We start from the raw sequence: 15744 nt of genomic DNA, 5'->3' as shown, positions 1-15744 counted from the left end.
CCCGGACTATTTTGCAAAGTGACTTACGTTCAAAGCTCTACTAGGTTTCAGATGCATATAGGATCCCACATCACTTCGGCACCTTTGAAGATGTTAGCTCTTGGCTTGTTTGTTTTGCTTTCTTTGGATGCATCCAGGGCAAAAGTGTTTCCACGCAAGTTGGAAATGATGAAAATATGTCTGAGGATGGGAGAGCTTTAATTTTGACTCTTGGAGATTTTGAATTATACCCACATCCCTCATACCAGCAAGGGTATTGGTGATCCTCTCTGGTACCTTCTTCAGACTTTGCACTGAAAGTTGTTTGGAGAGATCCACCTCGGCATTCTTACCTTGCGCAAGCAAGTCCCTCCAGATCGCTGTGTGGGGGTTCAGCAGAGACCAGCCCCTCCCTTCTCAACTCTGCTTTGTTATTCCCCTTCAGTGTCAAAAATTGCCATAGGGGCTCTCACGTGGTGGGGAAAGGGAGATGGTAATTATTCTCAAAGAAATCCCACCATTTTCCCATCTGGGGGTTTTCAAGAGAGTATGATGTAGCTGAGTGATTCTCAGACTTCTTCCTGCACATGGGATTGATTCACAAGCTTGATCCAGCTTGACGTTCTGGACCCATGGGCTGGATGATATAGCCTTGCAGGCCAAATCTGGCCTGGGGGCTGGTTGAGCACCACTGATCTAGCCCTTTTATCCTTTACTCCCGCTATCTTTTTCCCATGCCTGCTTCCTCAGGCAGAAAAGGGGCTAAACTAGGGGTGGCCAACCTATGGTACAAGTGGCATAGACAGCATCTGGCTGCGGCACCTGGCAGACTGGGGAGAGGGCATGCAGCACAGTAGCCAATAAGGCAGGAAGCAGAAAGTGGAGGAGGAGGTCAGGCAGGGAGCAGAAAGCAGAGCAACAGATTGGGCAGAGGAAGGAGATCAAAGTGGCACTTGGAAGGTGTGGGGCTAATTTGTGACCTGCCTGCCTGAAAAGTTTTTTCCAACTATTTAGTTGGTCTAATAAAAAATACCACACCTACCCAAAGAAACTTGCCTTCCTACGTCTGTAGACACGGCTATAACCAACAATGCTGCCAGAAGTGTTGGCTTTCACTGAGGTAGATGGTGCCAATCCAGGAAAGCATTAGCCCAAGGATAAGTAACTATATTTAGGAAGAGAAGATATCAACAGATCTTAAATATAATTTTCCTGCCTCAGCCTTTCTCACACATACTTCTGCATGCTGTCTAAGGCTTCAGGTTATCCTTGTGCTGTTGATTTTTTTTTTTTTTTGTCTTGTGCAGTTTCCAGAGCTGTAGCAACATCTTCAAAAGTATTGTTGTCATTTGACATAGGCCTTTGCCTACTTTATAGAGGCCCGAAGACTAAAGCCACAAAGGGGAATTAGGTTCAGTGCTGCAACACCTCGGTCACAGGCACCCTGTGTGGAATCCATAGCCCAGAAGTAACTCCGCACCCTGCGTAAATGTGCACAAGGAACTGGATGCTCAAGACTGGCATTCTCAAAACCAGCAAACTGAGCAAGGCGCTGTCTACAGCAGTCAGGTAGGAGATGTTAAGTAGAGGGTTGGGCCAGGCCGAAACTCCATCCTTGTTAGGGAGCTGGGTATTTCCCGCTGTTTCAGATTAACAGCCATGGCCTCTCAGTGCGGGGCTGAAGGCAGGTGACGTCTTCCTTACACAAGACATCCATGCGGAGAGAGTTGAGACTCTGGTGCTTACCTGGGGAGACGTGGATTTCAGTCCCTGCTCCAATGGATATTTTATAAAAGTGGCAGATCTTCAACGGCAGAGTTTTACTGCAGAATATCCTATACCCGATAATTAGGGTACTCTCTTGGGAGGGATGTTGGTTTGAGCCTCAGTTTGAAATCAGGCAACGGGAAGGGGTTCGAACCTTGGTCCTTTGTGTGATGCTCTAACCACTGGACGGCTGTCTCCGGTGGTGTGGGGAGGGAGGAAAGGCGTCTCTGAAGGAGTGGAGAGATGGGGATGCTCTACTATACCCGCTCTGCTTAGCGGTAAGTGCCTGTAATCACCGCCTCCTGCGTGGGTTGTGTGTGAGGCTGATCTGGCAGGAGTGTATGGCCCCAAAGATGAGGTGTGTGGAGGAATGCCTAATCCATGAATCCTGCTGAGGTGTGTGGGTGCTGAGCGGTGCAGAACAGGACTTGTGGAGATGTGCACATGCCTAGTGGCAGGCATGTAGAGCCCCCAGTCGTTAGGCACTGAATGGGAGTTTAGAGGATGGCACTTGTGGGTTTTGCTGCCTTTGGTTTAGTCCTGTGCAGTGCAGAGTAACCCAAAGAGCTTGGAGTGGCAGGAGCTGCCTTGAATCGCAGCGATATGAGGGTTTTCATATTGCTAAATAGGTGGAGGTCAATGTTGTTGAAAGCGTCTGCTGTTCCTCTGAGAGGCACTGTTCCACTGTGTATTATGTCTAGACTTATCTGTACTATGAGATAACAGCTACGAGATGCACTTCAGTCAGCGTGTGACTGCGACGGTGGTAATTTGAGTTATGTGCTTCTAACAGACTGCACCGAACAGCAGCCTGAACTTGGAAGATCCCAGGTCTGTGCCGGAGGGCATTAGTTTTTATTCAGCTTCTCTCTGGTAAATAAGGGATGCTGCCAACAGGTGATCAACCTAGAGGACCATTCACTACGAAGTTCAGATGGCAGAAATAAATTGGCTAGGGTGGGAAGTGATCAGCACCCCATGGTCAAAGTACTGGCTTGTCTCTGCTAGCAGGGACACTTGCTGGCAGCCAAGGACTTTTGCCAGCAGAGTTTCTGTTGTTCAGAGTAGCTGGCAAATTGTCTATACGCTGGGGTTTCTGTGGCGGAGCTGTGTGTATGCTAGGGTTTCTGCCTCTGTAGCTCTGCCATCATGGTTAAAGTAGCAAGAGCTGTTCAGGGTAGAGTAAATCTTAGTGCTAGATCCTCACCCCCTTCCTAAGTGAGCTATCCCACAACAGATGGGCGTCGAGGCTGTTGGAGCTGGTTCATGCTGTCTGAGCCGGCGTTCCTCGTAGGCTGATTGATTTTAACATGAGGAGAACTCATTGGCATGTTTCACTGGAAATCCACGTATCATTTTAAGTCCAAATCAGGTAGAAATACCCACCTTGAATTTTGTTCTCCATTAGAGAACAGCAGTTATTTCATGACTCAAAGAAACCCCCAATTAGGAGAGTAAGTTTCTTGCATTAAACCCTTGTCACTTGTTTCAGCTTCCTGCATCTGCTCTGTGCGCTCTGCTGCTTCAGTCTTGTTCCTGATGTAAAAATACTTGCCTTTCATTTATGCATGTAGAGTTACAGCCTCACCTCGTGTGAACTGATGTGGCTGCTTAGACTTCAATGTAGACATGCCAATTTACACACCAGCCGAGGAGCTGTTTAATTCTGAATGGCTCAGGCAGATTGTTAGCTTGTATGTGGGACTAATTGCATCCCTGACATGATTTTCTCTAATGAAAAATCTAATAATGAAAAAGTGATTTTTCTTTCTTTCTTTTTTTTTTTTTTTGGACTAAGCGAGTAGCCCTGATATGCTGGTGCCCTGACTGTGCCCTTGCCATTGCCCCTCACTTGTGACCCAAAGTCCCCCAGCCCTGCTGGTGCCCCTCACTCCCCACCCACAGCCCCCTGCCCTCCCACAGCCCTGCCAGAGGGGCCCCCCAGCTGCCAGGGCTATGGGGCCAGGGACCTGGGACTGCAGCCCCCTGCTCACCACAGCACTGCCTGAGCCCTGGCTGCCACCCTTGGGAGGTGGCGGCTGCTGCGGTGGAGCAGAGCATGAAGCCCAGCTCCCTCTCTCCCATGGTTGGCATGACCGGAGCAGAGCCCATGGGGGAGGTGGGTGTGGGCTGTCCGCTGTGGCCTTGGGTGAGGTGGGGGTAGCTACCATGCTGCCACCCCCACTGCTGCCACGCAGGCGGGCAGTGCGTGGGCATGGTGGCTTGGGGCTTCGAGCGGCAGCAGCATTGAGCTTCCACGCCTTGCTCTGCCGTACTGCGCCGGGTCCCACCCGCTGGGCTGCAGAGGCCCCAGGTAAAGGCATCAGGGTGAGGAGCCCAAGCCTGCGGCAGGCAGCCCGCTCCCACCCCTACTCTGTGCACAGATCTGGGTGGCACATGCTCCTCCACTCTCCTCCCAGGAGGCTGTCCAGAGGTGGGGAGCCAGCCCCCACCCTCGCTCCCTCTACAAGCTGTCCGTGGCTCTGTTCCCCTCCCCGCCTGGGCCCTGCGGCCACGCATGCTGGCCCCGGGTCCCAAGCCCCCCCCACCTCCCCAAGCCCTTTGCAGGCTGGAGCTCTGCCAGCCTGCAAGGGGAAACCTACCGTTTCCCATGTTTTTCTCCTTTTAAAGGAGAAAATCTGGGTTTTTCTCCTGAAAATGAGAAAATCTGCATTTTACCATGGCAAATGGAAAACCCGGATCCCTGGTAGTCACTTTAACCCTGAATGACCTGCTCACTTTACCCTTCAGTGACTTGGCTTATGGTACCTTCTCCTTTTTAGATTCTCTTTGAAACCCCTTTCCTTCAGTCATGCACGGTCTCATCCTCACGCTAGTGAAGGACAGAGCAGCTCTTCTGAGGTGTGACGTAGCAGCAGCTTCCTGCATGCTTGCGCGGACCTTAGGAGGTGGTTGTTGGTTACCCCTGGGGTCGCTCTGTCTAGAGGAGTCAGTAGGGAAGGCTGCTGAGAAAGGAGGAGATGGTGAGTTGTGTAGATCAGCCTCATGGAGGGAAAGGAGTGGGGAGGACTCTGATCCTGGCATTGTGCTCTCTGTTCTGGATCCTCCAGCACCTGGAAGGGAAGGCGAGTGGTCCTGGGAAGAGTGTAAAGATGGGAGATTTTTCCTGGACCTTGCTCCCTTTGTTTAGCAATAGCAGGATCCAGTTGATGCCACTATATCTCTACCTTGGCAGTGGTTATAACCAGGGCTGGGGCACAAGGTTGTTGTTTGGGGCTTGATCTCTTCAGGTGCTGTGAGGTGCCTTGGGCCAGGGGCTGCCACTGGAGTCAGCAGGAAGGGTGGGCTCTGCAGCTTGGCCTCGCAGGTGGCGAAGGGCTGAGCTGTGGAAAACTGAACCAGGCAAACAGTCTGTTCAGGGCAAACCAGTTGCTCTGTCTGCCTGCTGAGCTGGTTGGTTTGTCTTTTGTCTACCCATCTGCTGCTCTAAATTATTTCAGTTCCCGCGATTCCCAGTTTGTCTTTCTGGAGTAATGCATTGTGGGAGATGTTGCAATGCTACCAATGCAATGGGTTGTACAACGGAAGTGGGTGTGTTGAAGTTATACATAATATGCAGAGTTGGCACTGTTCAAGTCCAGCCTTCCAAGGTCTGGGCCTATGACACACTTAGGGATGGGTGGCAATTGTAGACTGGAGGTACTTTAGTGTCAAGATACAAAATGATCTTCAGACTGTCTAGGGCAGGGGTTGGCAGGCTATGGCTCATGGGCTGGATCCAGCTCACAGGACCTTTGGATCCCATCCACAGACCTGGGACTCGAGTGGTGGGGGAAACTTCTGTGGACAAGTGCTGTCTACAGCTGCTTTCCCCATGCACCCATGGGGACAAATAGGAGCTGCAGCAGGGTCCTAGTGCCTGCCTTCTTCTGTCTCTGCCCAGGGTGGGCCATTCGAACCAGAAGAGGTTGCCGACTTCTGGTGGAGGGCCTTTGGGTATTTGCATTTCACTCACGTAGACAAGAGCCTAGTGTGATGGTAATGGGTGGTGAGACTTTTAAAAAAGCCCTTCCATTTGTTTGTTTGAGAGAGAGAGACTGGCTATGTCCTACCCCTGACCTCCTTTAATCAAAGCCTAGCAGTGCTTCCAGGAGAGACAAAACACAACTGCCCTTCACAGCCTTTGAATCAAGGCCACTGCCCCCATGCTTACTGAAGCACATTCTTGAACGCTGAGATGTCACTGAAGCTACAGGGAAACACGGCAATCAATGGGCTGTGCTTGTAACAGAGTAGGTACAGTGCTCCTGCTAGGACATCTCAACCAATCAGGAATATGCTGCACTAGTGACCAGCCTTTGTGCTCTTGTGAGATTCAATTTTGTTAAGAAATTTTCAGAGCAGATTCCCCATGGCAGGCAGAAATGTTGCTGCCCTGGAAGTGTGGGCTGTGTGCAGTCAATCTGCCTCCACTGAAGAACAAAAGAACTTAACATGAGCAATAAAAATAAAGTACTCCTGCAAACAGCTCCATTCTCTTGAGAGAGAGAGAGGATGCAAGCCAAGCATCACAAAATAAATGAGATGCCAATGCTGACCCTTTTTTCACGGTGGCACCAGAACAGCTGGAAGAGCAGCATGCTGCTGCATCAGCAGGAATTTGTTACCTGTGCTACATGTATGGAGAGGCTACGCTGGGGACCTTGGAGTAGCCGCTGTAAGCACTTGGCACGCAGCAGAGTCAATAAACAGGCCTCAGTTAATAAGCTAATGTAGGGGAAAGATTAGACGATGGGATTAAAACCAGGGTCCCTAAGCAACCATTCTTCAGTCGGTCGTAATTCATGACATTGTTTCTAGTGCAGAGGTATGATATTTAGACCAGTGGTTCTCAACCCTTTTTGGACCAGGACCCATTTGCAAACATCGATAGCCAGTCCCGACCCAGTGCCCCTCACTCCCAACCTGCTGCCCCCAGGCCCCAGTGTGGGAGGAATGGGGGGCCTCAAGCAACCCCATGCCGGCTTGAACTCTGCCAGCCTGCAAGGGAAAACACAGGGTTTCCCACATTTTTCTCCTTTAAAGGAGAATTCATTTTAAAAGTTTGTTGATCTATTTTTAAATTTTGTTCATTTTAATATATACTTACAACTCACTTTTGGGTCGTGACCCACGGGTTGAGAAACAGTGATCTAGACTACTGAAGGAGTGGAGGTGGCTGTGGATTTGGGTCTTTGCACTGTCCTGTTTGGATGTTCACAGCTTGCAAATAACTGGGTTAGGTCTGATTTTGGATGTGCTGTGCACACTGGAGCAGATTGAAATGCTGCTGCCACATGCAGGGTTCAAATTAGGGGGGAGGTCGGGGGGCTGACCATAAGAGATAAGAGCCCCTCTGTAAGATTTGAAAATCATAACTTGCGGGGGGGGTCCTCAGATTTTATTAGGCCTTCGTGATGGACAGCCCAATTTCTTTTTTGCAGACCCCCTCAGAGAGTCATAATTTGAACCCAGGCCACATGCAGTGCCTCACAGCAGTGCAGAATCCCTTTTTTGGGTTATTGCTGGGGTTTTTGTTGTGTACGTGGGTATCTTTTGAGTTACTGCTTATTCATGGGCATTGCAGACTTTGTGGCATTTAGTAGATGAATTGTTAGAGGCAGCTGCAGGCCCAGATTTCGGTTGGCTGCTGCCTTATACGTTAACTTATGCATCTTATGTGTGGCTGGGAAGCCACCATATATTATTCTGGTATATTTGCCCCATACTAGAATGCTTTCTCTACAGCAGAGACCCACTGCCTAGGGGTCTGCTACGTATAAAAGTGAGAGTTTCTTTCCTCCTGATTTGTAACTTCTCATCTTTCTGGTTGGGCAGTGTCCTCTTGACACTGAGCCACTGAGTAATGGCTGAGGTCAACACTTGCACAAGGATGTCAGTTCATACCTTTGCTCTTTGGGCCACAGTTGGTAATCTATATAATCTGTCCTTTAAGGGATTTACCACTGTGCTTAAATGCAAACTGTTAAGTAAAGAATAAAATGTCCTTCTAGTAGCTGGGTTTCCTGATGCCCAGTGTTTTCTAGAATATAGATCTTCTTACTTTTTGCATCAGAAACTTGTGACCAAATTAAGATAACTCTGAGTGAAGGATCAAAACTTTCTACGTGTATATTTGAGCCAGTTTCCAAGCTCATGGAAATTCTTCTATTCTGCCTGGTGGATCTTGACTCCAGCATCCTACTCTACCTACATGCACGGATCTCTCTTTGAAGCCAATGGGAGTTCTGCTTATGAAAGAAGATAGACTGCCAGTGTCAAGATCCACCATATGAGGCGTTTGCCCTCAATCATTAGCACGGGGTTCAATGCCTAGTAGTAGCAGAGCATTTTTCTCCAACTGTGTATGATGGTTCCAAGATGAACTGTAACGAAGCTTTGAGTAGGCAAGAGGAAATCACAAAGTTTATGATATTTTTGCACATGCTGTTGTGCACAGGTAGGGGATAATAGTTAGAACCCAGCAGCAAAGAGAAAAGAAACAGCAAGATGCAATGAACAAAGGACGCCATTATAAAGTCACCATATAAAGGGTTAGGATCCAGCAAGAAAATACAAAGAAATCTGAAGAGAGCAAGACTGGAAAGGGAGATGCTCAGTATAGCTAGGTGCAGACCAGATACAAAGCAGTAAGGAATCAGGTTTCCCTATACTTGTCCTTATCTCTCTTTTTTCAGTCCTGTGTGTCTTGCCAACTGCTCAAGAGATGTATAGCCACTGAGTACACAAATCTCCTGAATTCATTTTTGATACAATTCTGACAATGTACCCTGGATTAGTTGTACCCTGATTATGTTAAATCCACCATTATTGTTGCATTTGAAATTCTTGCTCCGCTTTTGGTCTGACTTGATGCTATTTTAGATGGGAGAGAACCATTAACTTCTGGCTTCTTGTATACTGGGTTGAAAGCACCCTCTTTATGCCTTATTATGTAAGTGCAGAGCAGTTAGCTATATCAGATGCATCAGCACCAGTGGTGGAAATGTAATATTTGATTTTCGTAGTTCAAACATACTTGATGTGTAGGGGGAAACTCCATGCTTGGTGGCAGAGGGTTCAAAGCTTTTTTTCAGCTGATTTCCTCCCTTATGTACTGTGCACCCTCACTAGACCTAGTTGGGTAGCATGCAGCATAAAAGAGATTGGAATTTGGCCCAGACTTCCCCAGTTCATCTTTGAAGTAGGCTTGGGAGGGTGACTGACTGCAGAGCTTGTCTGCAAATCTAAAGAAAGAGGACTGTATATTTTATGTACAGCGTATTAGAGCTGACTGAGGAACAGTTTCATGTCAGAAAATGAAGATGCGATAAAAAGAAAATTGTGGGCAATCTTGCCAGAAATGTTGAGGAAATAGCTAAAAGCTTTTGCCTGGTTTATTTTTTTTTATCATTTCATTTTTATACTTTTCTATACTTTTTAATTACCATGTTTTATAGGCATTCTAAATTATAGTGCAATTATTTATCAAAACGTTAAAGTAAAAAAAAAAAAAAATTATTGACCTTTATCAAACAAAGCTGTTCTGCCTTCAGAATGAAATGAAACTTTTTCCAGCAGGTCATTTCAACATTTCTGAAACAATATTTTTTCATCATTTTCTTTCTGTGCAAAACTTTAATATGTTGACCCTCCCCCTCCTTAAGTAGGGTGAAAAGGAGTGTCAGGCCACTGGGATTTTCCCTGGAAGGGAAATGCCGTAGTCTGACCAGATCTATTAATTATTATTTATATTACAGGAGGTTGCAACTGAATTGCTAGGTTGTGTCTAAGCAATCCCTGCCTCGAAAGGCTCACTGACATAAATGGACAGAAATTGGGAAGCAGGGAACATTCATGTCCTCATTTTCCCTGTAGGGAGTTAAGACCAAGTGAGGGTGAGGGATGTGCTCAAGCTCACCCAGAAATTGTGTGTAGAGGCTGGAAGTGAACAGAAAACTGATTCCAATTTCGGCGCGCTGACTGCCAGGCTGTCCTCCCTCCCCCGAAGCTCTGGGGATGAGCTTCCCAGATAACAAAAGATACAAGCCTAAGTAGAGCCGATGCTGAACCGTACAGAACTGAGGCCCAACTGAAAAAAAAAGGAGCAGACAATGAGTTGTCTTCTCTGAAAATAGAGCAGTAAGCTTTTCTTCTCCACCCCCTGTCATGCTTTGTTGCTCTGCCCTGGAGGCTCACCCCTGATGCTGCTATTCTAATGATACTTCCTTCCCTCAGCCCTGAAAAGCAGGGCTACGCAACCCCTGCTGAGTCAAAGAAATGCTCCCTCTGACTGCGAGAGCCAGGAGAGCTGCTGTGAATTCTGAGCAGTGCTTATTCTCCCAACAAATTGCCTAATAAAAGGGAAAGTATTAATCACATGCCTTAAAAAAGTTGGTTTTGATCTCTGCTTCTGCCGTTCCTGCCTTCAAGAAGAGTGCCTGAGCAGAAATATTCCCCCAGTAATGAAATGAGGACAGTTTATTCCCGAAAGACAATATTTGGCAGGTATAAGGTGTAATACCTATCCCTGCCTAATCTTATGTTTTATCCTAATACTCTCCTTTTTTTTTTTTTCAAAGTTAGTTTGATCTGCTGCTGCAAGAAATGATTTCCTTTGCTCAAGCCCTCTCTCACATCTTTCACAGCAAGAAGGATGTGACCCAGGGCTTCAGGAGCTCTTATTACATGCAGCCCTGGGATACTCATGCTTGCCTTTTATGTGCTCTGCTGGAAAATTCGGATACCTTGTTTTACTAAACAACATCAAGGTCAGGGGTGTTAAAAACAAATAGATTGGCTGATTGAACCTGATAGTATAATCATTTTCTCCTTGCTGCCTTTAATTTCTCTTTGCGGAAATACGATTAGCACAGATTAAAGCTATTTGTTTTGGAGAAGGGGAAGTTTGCACTGAGAAGATGTCTTTAAAAATTATCTTTGCATTTAAATAATTTGATAAACCTTGTCTGTTTTGGGGTTGGCTTGTTCCAGAAAATGGTATGCTCCTCTGTATTTATGCTCTAACAAGATACTCGCCAGTACATTGCCAAACCATAACAGCTCTGGTAAGATCTCACTGGTGCTATGAGGGTCCAGCCCTGATCCGTCTCTGGAATAATTCAGAAGTTACACGATGCAAAATGGGGAAACTGAGAGAGGATTTTACACGACTTCCCCCCTACGCCAGCCCACTGGTGCCTGATCGTTCAGGAGTGAAAGGTGCCAAGGGTCTGTTCCAGGGAATTTTTAAATGGAAAGAATCGTAGAGAAGAGTAGAGCTGTGTAGCAAATTGCAGCACCGAAGAGATTCACCTGGTCTAGAACAGGCCTCAGTGTGCACAAGTCCAAATTTGTCCAATTTAAATAATAATAATAGAAAAGCTTTAGAGTGTTTCTTGTCTGGGATCCCAGGTGGAAACATTCAGCTGCTGCCAGTTGGTTCCCCTTGACCAGCTAGGGTCCTGCAAGTCACTGTTTGCATTTCACTACTGTCAATGGGGCAGGGGTCTCTCCATACTGGGACAGCATGGCAGACTAGCTAGGGACAGAAGTGACACATAAAATGGTTTAAGTGATCAGAAACTGTTCTAAACCTGTACCAGAACGGAAGTTCAGTCTACATAAACCAGTTTCAAAATGGCCAAAACCAGTTTGAGATGAGCCTGGTTGAATGACAGTCCCTCGCTCGGGCGCTTTGTATTTTCATCTCAGCCTTGTCATCTTTTTTCTGGATTCTCCATCCAAAACATTTACTAATAAAAGTCAATCTGACTTAACTGATTGAGCTCAAACTGGTTTATGCAACTTCTGTCCCAGACCCCTTCCTGATTTAAGTTAAACCAGTGTCCCCCAGCATCCCAGCATGCTCTCTGGGCTGGGCTCCCTGCTCCAGCCCAGGAGGGCTGGCCCCATGCCTACCTGAGCAGGGACAGGCAAGGGGCAGGGATCTGGCCAGATGCTGGCCCCCTGGAAGAGGGCAGGGAAAAGGTTTATTCCCTCCCCCCTCCCCTGTCCCACCAGCACAGACCTGCATGTCTCTGCTGGCTTCTCCAGCAGTGGGGACGTGGCCAGCCCCAGCAGTAGCTTGGAGTGAACTGGGCAGGGAGGGGGTTTAATTCCCTCCTCCCTGTCCCACTGGCATGGGATTGGCCGGGCTCACCCCCCTCACTGCTGCAGTGGCAGGGCTGGACGCAGCCAGATGCCAGCCAGCATGGCCCTGAGGCAGAGGGGGCAAGGAGGGCGTTATTCCCCCCTTTACTCCCACTTCCCCTGGGGGACCACAGCCAGGGTCTGCCCACCCTGACTGCCGCCACTGCTTGCTCCTGCATGGGCCAAGCACCAGGATAAGACCCCACTGTAGAGACCCCTTTAAGAATTATATTCTGCTACATCATCTGCAAACCTCTGGAGTGTGTCTAGAGCCACAGCTTGACTGACCATGGAGGATTCAGATCAAATGTTATGAATCGTAGGACAATGGAATAGAGAAACTCTGCATCTCCTTCACTAGAGGCTTTCAAGAAGAGGTTGGATTGGCATCTGTCCGGCCGATTTTAAGAACAGAGCATTCTGCATCTGTTCAGGGGATTGGACCCCAACCTCCATCTTCCTTCCAATCCTGCGATTCTCTGACCATTGTAGGAAAGCATTCAAAGTTAGACTTCTCATCAGTAAAACATCTGTAAACTTGGACTCCCTAAAATTAGTCAAGTGAGTTGCTGTAGTCAGGAAAAATCTGTGTGGGTGTTCTTCAGAAAAGCAAAGGTTTGTGACTATCTCTGCATTTTGAATTTCCACATTCACGGCTTTCATACGGTTTCCCCTCACCCTTGAAAACCATTTTTGAGTCTGAGGAAGAGGACACATATGGTTTTCTCATCATATTGCTCCTTCCCTGGAGTGCGAGATCACCACATCTCATTTCATTCTGGTCCCAGAAATGACTGCCCAAAACATTAAAACAAATGAACAGACTGTGAAAAACACATAGAGACGTGTAACAGAGATGTGCTTTGTTTAACTATCTCTGCCTTGGATTAGCATCTCTGGACTTTGGTCCATGGCTACAGGAGCAAGCAGATGAAAGTCACTGAGTGTTTCATTTCTGTGTTAGGAACTTTTTGTGATAACTCTTGAAATGTCTTCTGAGTACATGGTAAAATGGGTATAATGCAGTTCCTGAGCTCCTCAACTAGAGGTCGCTAAGACATCAAAGAACATGTCAGAGAGAGAAGGATACAGGAAGGAATGTCGCTGCAATTAAGCATCTCAGTCTTATTCCACATCTGATGTAAAGACTTTTAATATGGTTGATTTGCCATTAATTATATAATTCATGGAGTGGAGAGGAGATTCTCCCTGAAATGTTTGCATGTGCCCAAGGGAAGTCGAGCATTTGCATTGTCTATTTTTTTGTTATAACACAGGTGTGCAAGATGAAAACATTGCCTGTAAATGTTGAAAAAGAAGAGGGATTATTGCTACTGTGTGGATTCCATGTTCTTGAATAGCTCTTAAGTGGTACATTTCCATATGACATATAGGTTTAAAAATAATAAATGATTTGTAAAAAAACCCCCTCCTTTTTATTGCTAAATCTATAAAGATAATATTTTTCTAGTTGCATTAGCACTTTCTGTCTTTATAAGGTGACAGTTAAAGCACTTGGAAAAAAGATCCATGTATGAAGCAAAGGTGGTTAAAAGCAGATTGCTTTACAAATGTGCTTAGAGTGGAATTTGTCATGTTCTTACATCTTCACTGGGTATGTAATAGATTGTCCATTGCCCAATAAAATATAATTTTAGGAATGTTACGGAGTATAATAGAGACTTTTTTTCAATTTATTTTTAATAGAATGGAATCCTTATTATTTCCTTAATAGCAGCACAGTTACTTTTATGTCCATTGTACTAAATTATTCCAAGTTAAATGATAGAGGAAAGGCTTATCTTGACAATTAGAAAACAATCAATGGAGCAGCTCATTCTTTTCCCAGAGACGTGGACATGCTGTCAGGCATTATGCTGTTATTGTAGAAGTGAGCTGTCCTGACCTCTGCTCTGAATCATCCTTCGATACAAGTGTGGCACAAAAGATCCTGTTTGTATTCCCTTCATTGTTTTCTAGCCCCAAAATATTCATTTCCTTTATCATGACTAATGCCATTACTGAGTGGTTTTGCTGAGATGCCTAGTTCAGCTGTGTTCGTGACCATGATTAGTGCATTTGTCTCTAGTGAAAACGCTGATTCTGATTTTGAATGCTGCACTTTTGAGAGCTCTGCTCTCATTCTGTATAAAGGGGAAATTACTGGTTTCCCAGCATCCTCTTGCCTTGATTTTTGCTACATGAAAAAACCCAGGCCTAGACTTTCTGACAATCAACTGATGTGAGTCTTAAATATTAGGCCTGCTTTCTGCCCTCCGGACAGTTTTACCTGGGTGGAATTTCTCCAGATTGATATCAGTGTAAGTGAATGGGGATTCAGATCCTCAGTTTCTAAGAATAAAATAATTTGGACATCTGAGAGAACTGATAATTATCCTTGGCGTATGAAGGGCGCTAGCCTTTAACAAAACAGGAATTTAGAGAAATAGGTCTGCAAAAAGACACATTTTTCATCAAAAGTATTGCGGTGGGTTAATTTGGACAAGGCTGTAGGGATCAGCAGGAGAGGACAGGAAGTCAAGTTCTTCGCCAGTGCAACTACATTGAAGTTAATGGGATTAGGACAACAGATAGATATAGCCTGAATGGATTCACTCAATTGGAGAATGAGGAACCCTGGTCTGAGATGTGCTATTTGGCACACAAATATCTCTGAACTGGAGAACTCTTATTATTATTAGTAGTAGTAGTATTAGTAGTAATATTACCACTGGTACTACTATAAAATTTGTATTTCAGTGACTGCTGCAGGTCCCCTCAGCTGAGATCCAGGCCCTGCTAAGCCAGGTATTGTTCAGATATACAATAAGGGGGCAGCCCTACCTACTTTTAAAAGATTGAGGCAGATGGAAGCAGTATTCATAGTTTCATAGTAGGTAGAGTCGGAAGGGACCTAGTCAGATCATCAAGTCCAACCCCCTGTCATGGGCAGGAAAGGATGTTGGGGTCAAATGACCCCGGCTAGGTGATTGTCTAGCCAGGGTAGGAACGTGTACCACTTCCCTTGGAAGTTGGTTCCAGCTCCTAGCCGCCCTGACAGTGAAGTAGTGCCTCCTGATGTCCAGCCTGAACCTACTCTCCATCAACTTATGGCCGTTATTCCTCGTTACTCCTGGTAGTACTCAGGGGAACAGGGACTCTCCCATAGCCTGCTGGTCCCCCTCGGCAAGTTTATAGACATATTATTCCCCTCACTCTACAGATAAGGAATGAGGCCATTCTTTCTTTTCTTTTTCTTTTTCAGGAGAAGAGAGGAGATCAGCAATGTTTAAATAACCATTCCCTGATTAGCCAGGATGTGACTAGATAGGTCTGAGATGCTGCTGGGTGGAGGATGAAACAGGCACCAATTTACATTGTGGTTCACAGTTTGTGCTTATCATTTATAGCTGCTTTATGGCTGTTTTTCCTCTTCCAGGGGTGCTAGGAATGACCACACCCCTCATGCAATGCTCTGAAATAGTTCAATGCAGACCACTGGCATTTTAAATGGCAAGAACGGAAGGAGGGTTTCGGTGACGTCTGCCTGATTTTTAGTAGTGTGAATGGCTGAACTGTCCTATCTGGTTTGCAAGGAGTGAGGGGGAAGGGTGAAGATGATAACCCTGGTGTGGTTCTGTGTAGCCATTAGTATAAGGCTACTCAGGAAAGCAAGTAGACTGGATTGACTCTGGAGGGTGATGAACACTTAGCTGGAGTCGCATGGACTCTGGTATATAGGAAGATCAGGGCCTTAACAGTAGGAAATGAATGAACATGAAACTCCTCCTGTCCCCAGAAGTTTAGTATCCTGCGACTTGGTATTACTTGCCAAGTACATAAAGA

Source organism: Crocodylus siamensis, chromosome 8 (assembly GCF_052110815.1).
Source record: "Crocodylus siamensis isolate JL-2025a chromosome 8, ASM5211081v1, whole genome shotgun sequence".
In the NCBI taxonomy this organism is placed as follows: domain Eukaryota; kingdom Metazoa; phylum Chordata; order Crocodylia; family Crocodylidae; genus Crocodylus; species Crocodylus siamensis.
Note: the sequence above shows the minus strand (reverse complement) of the source record.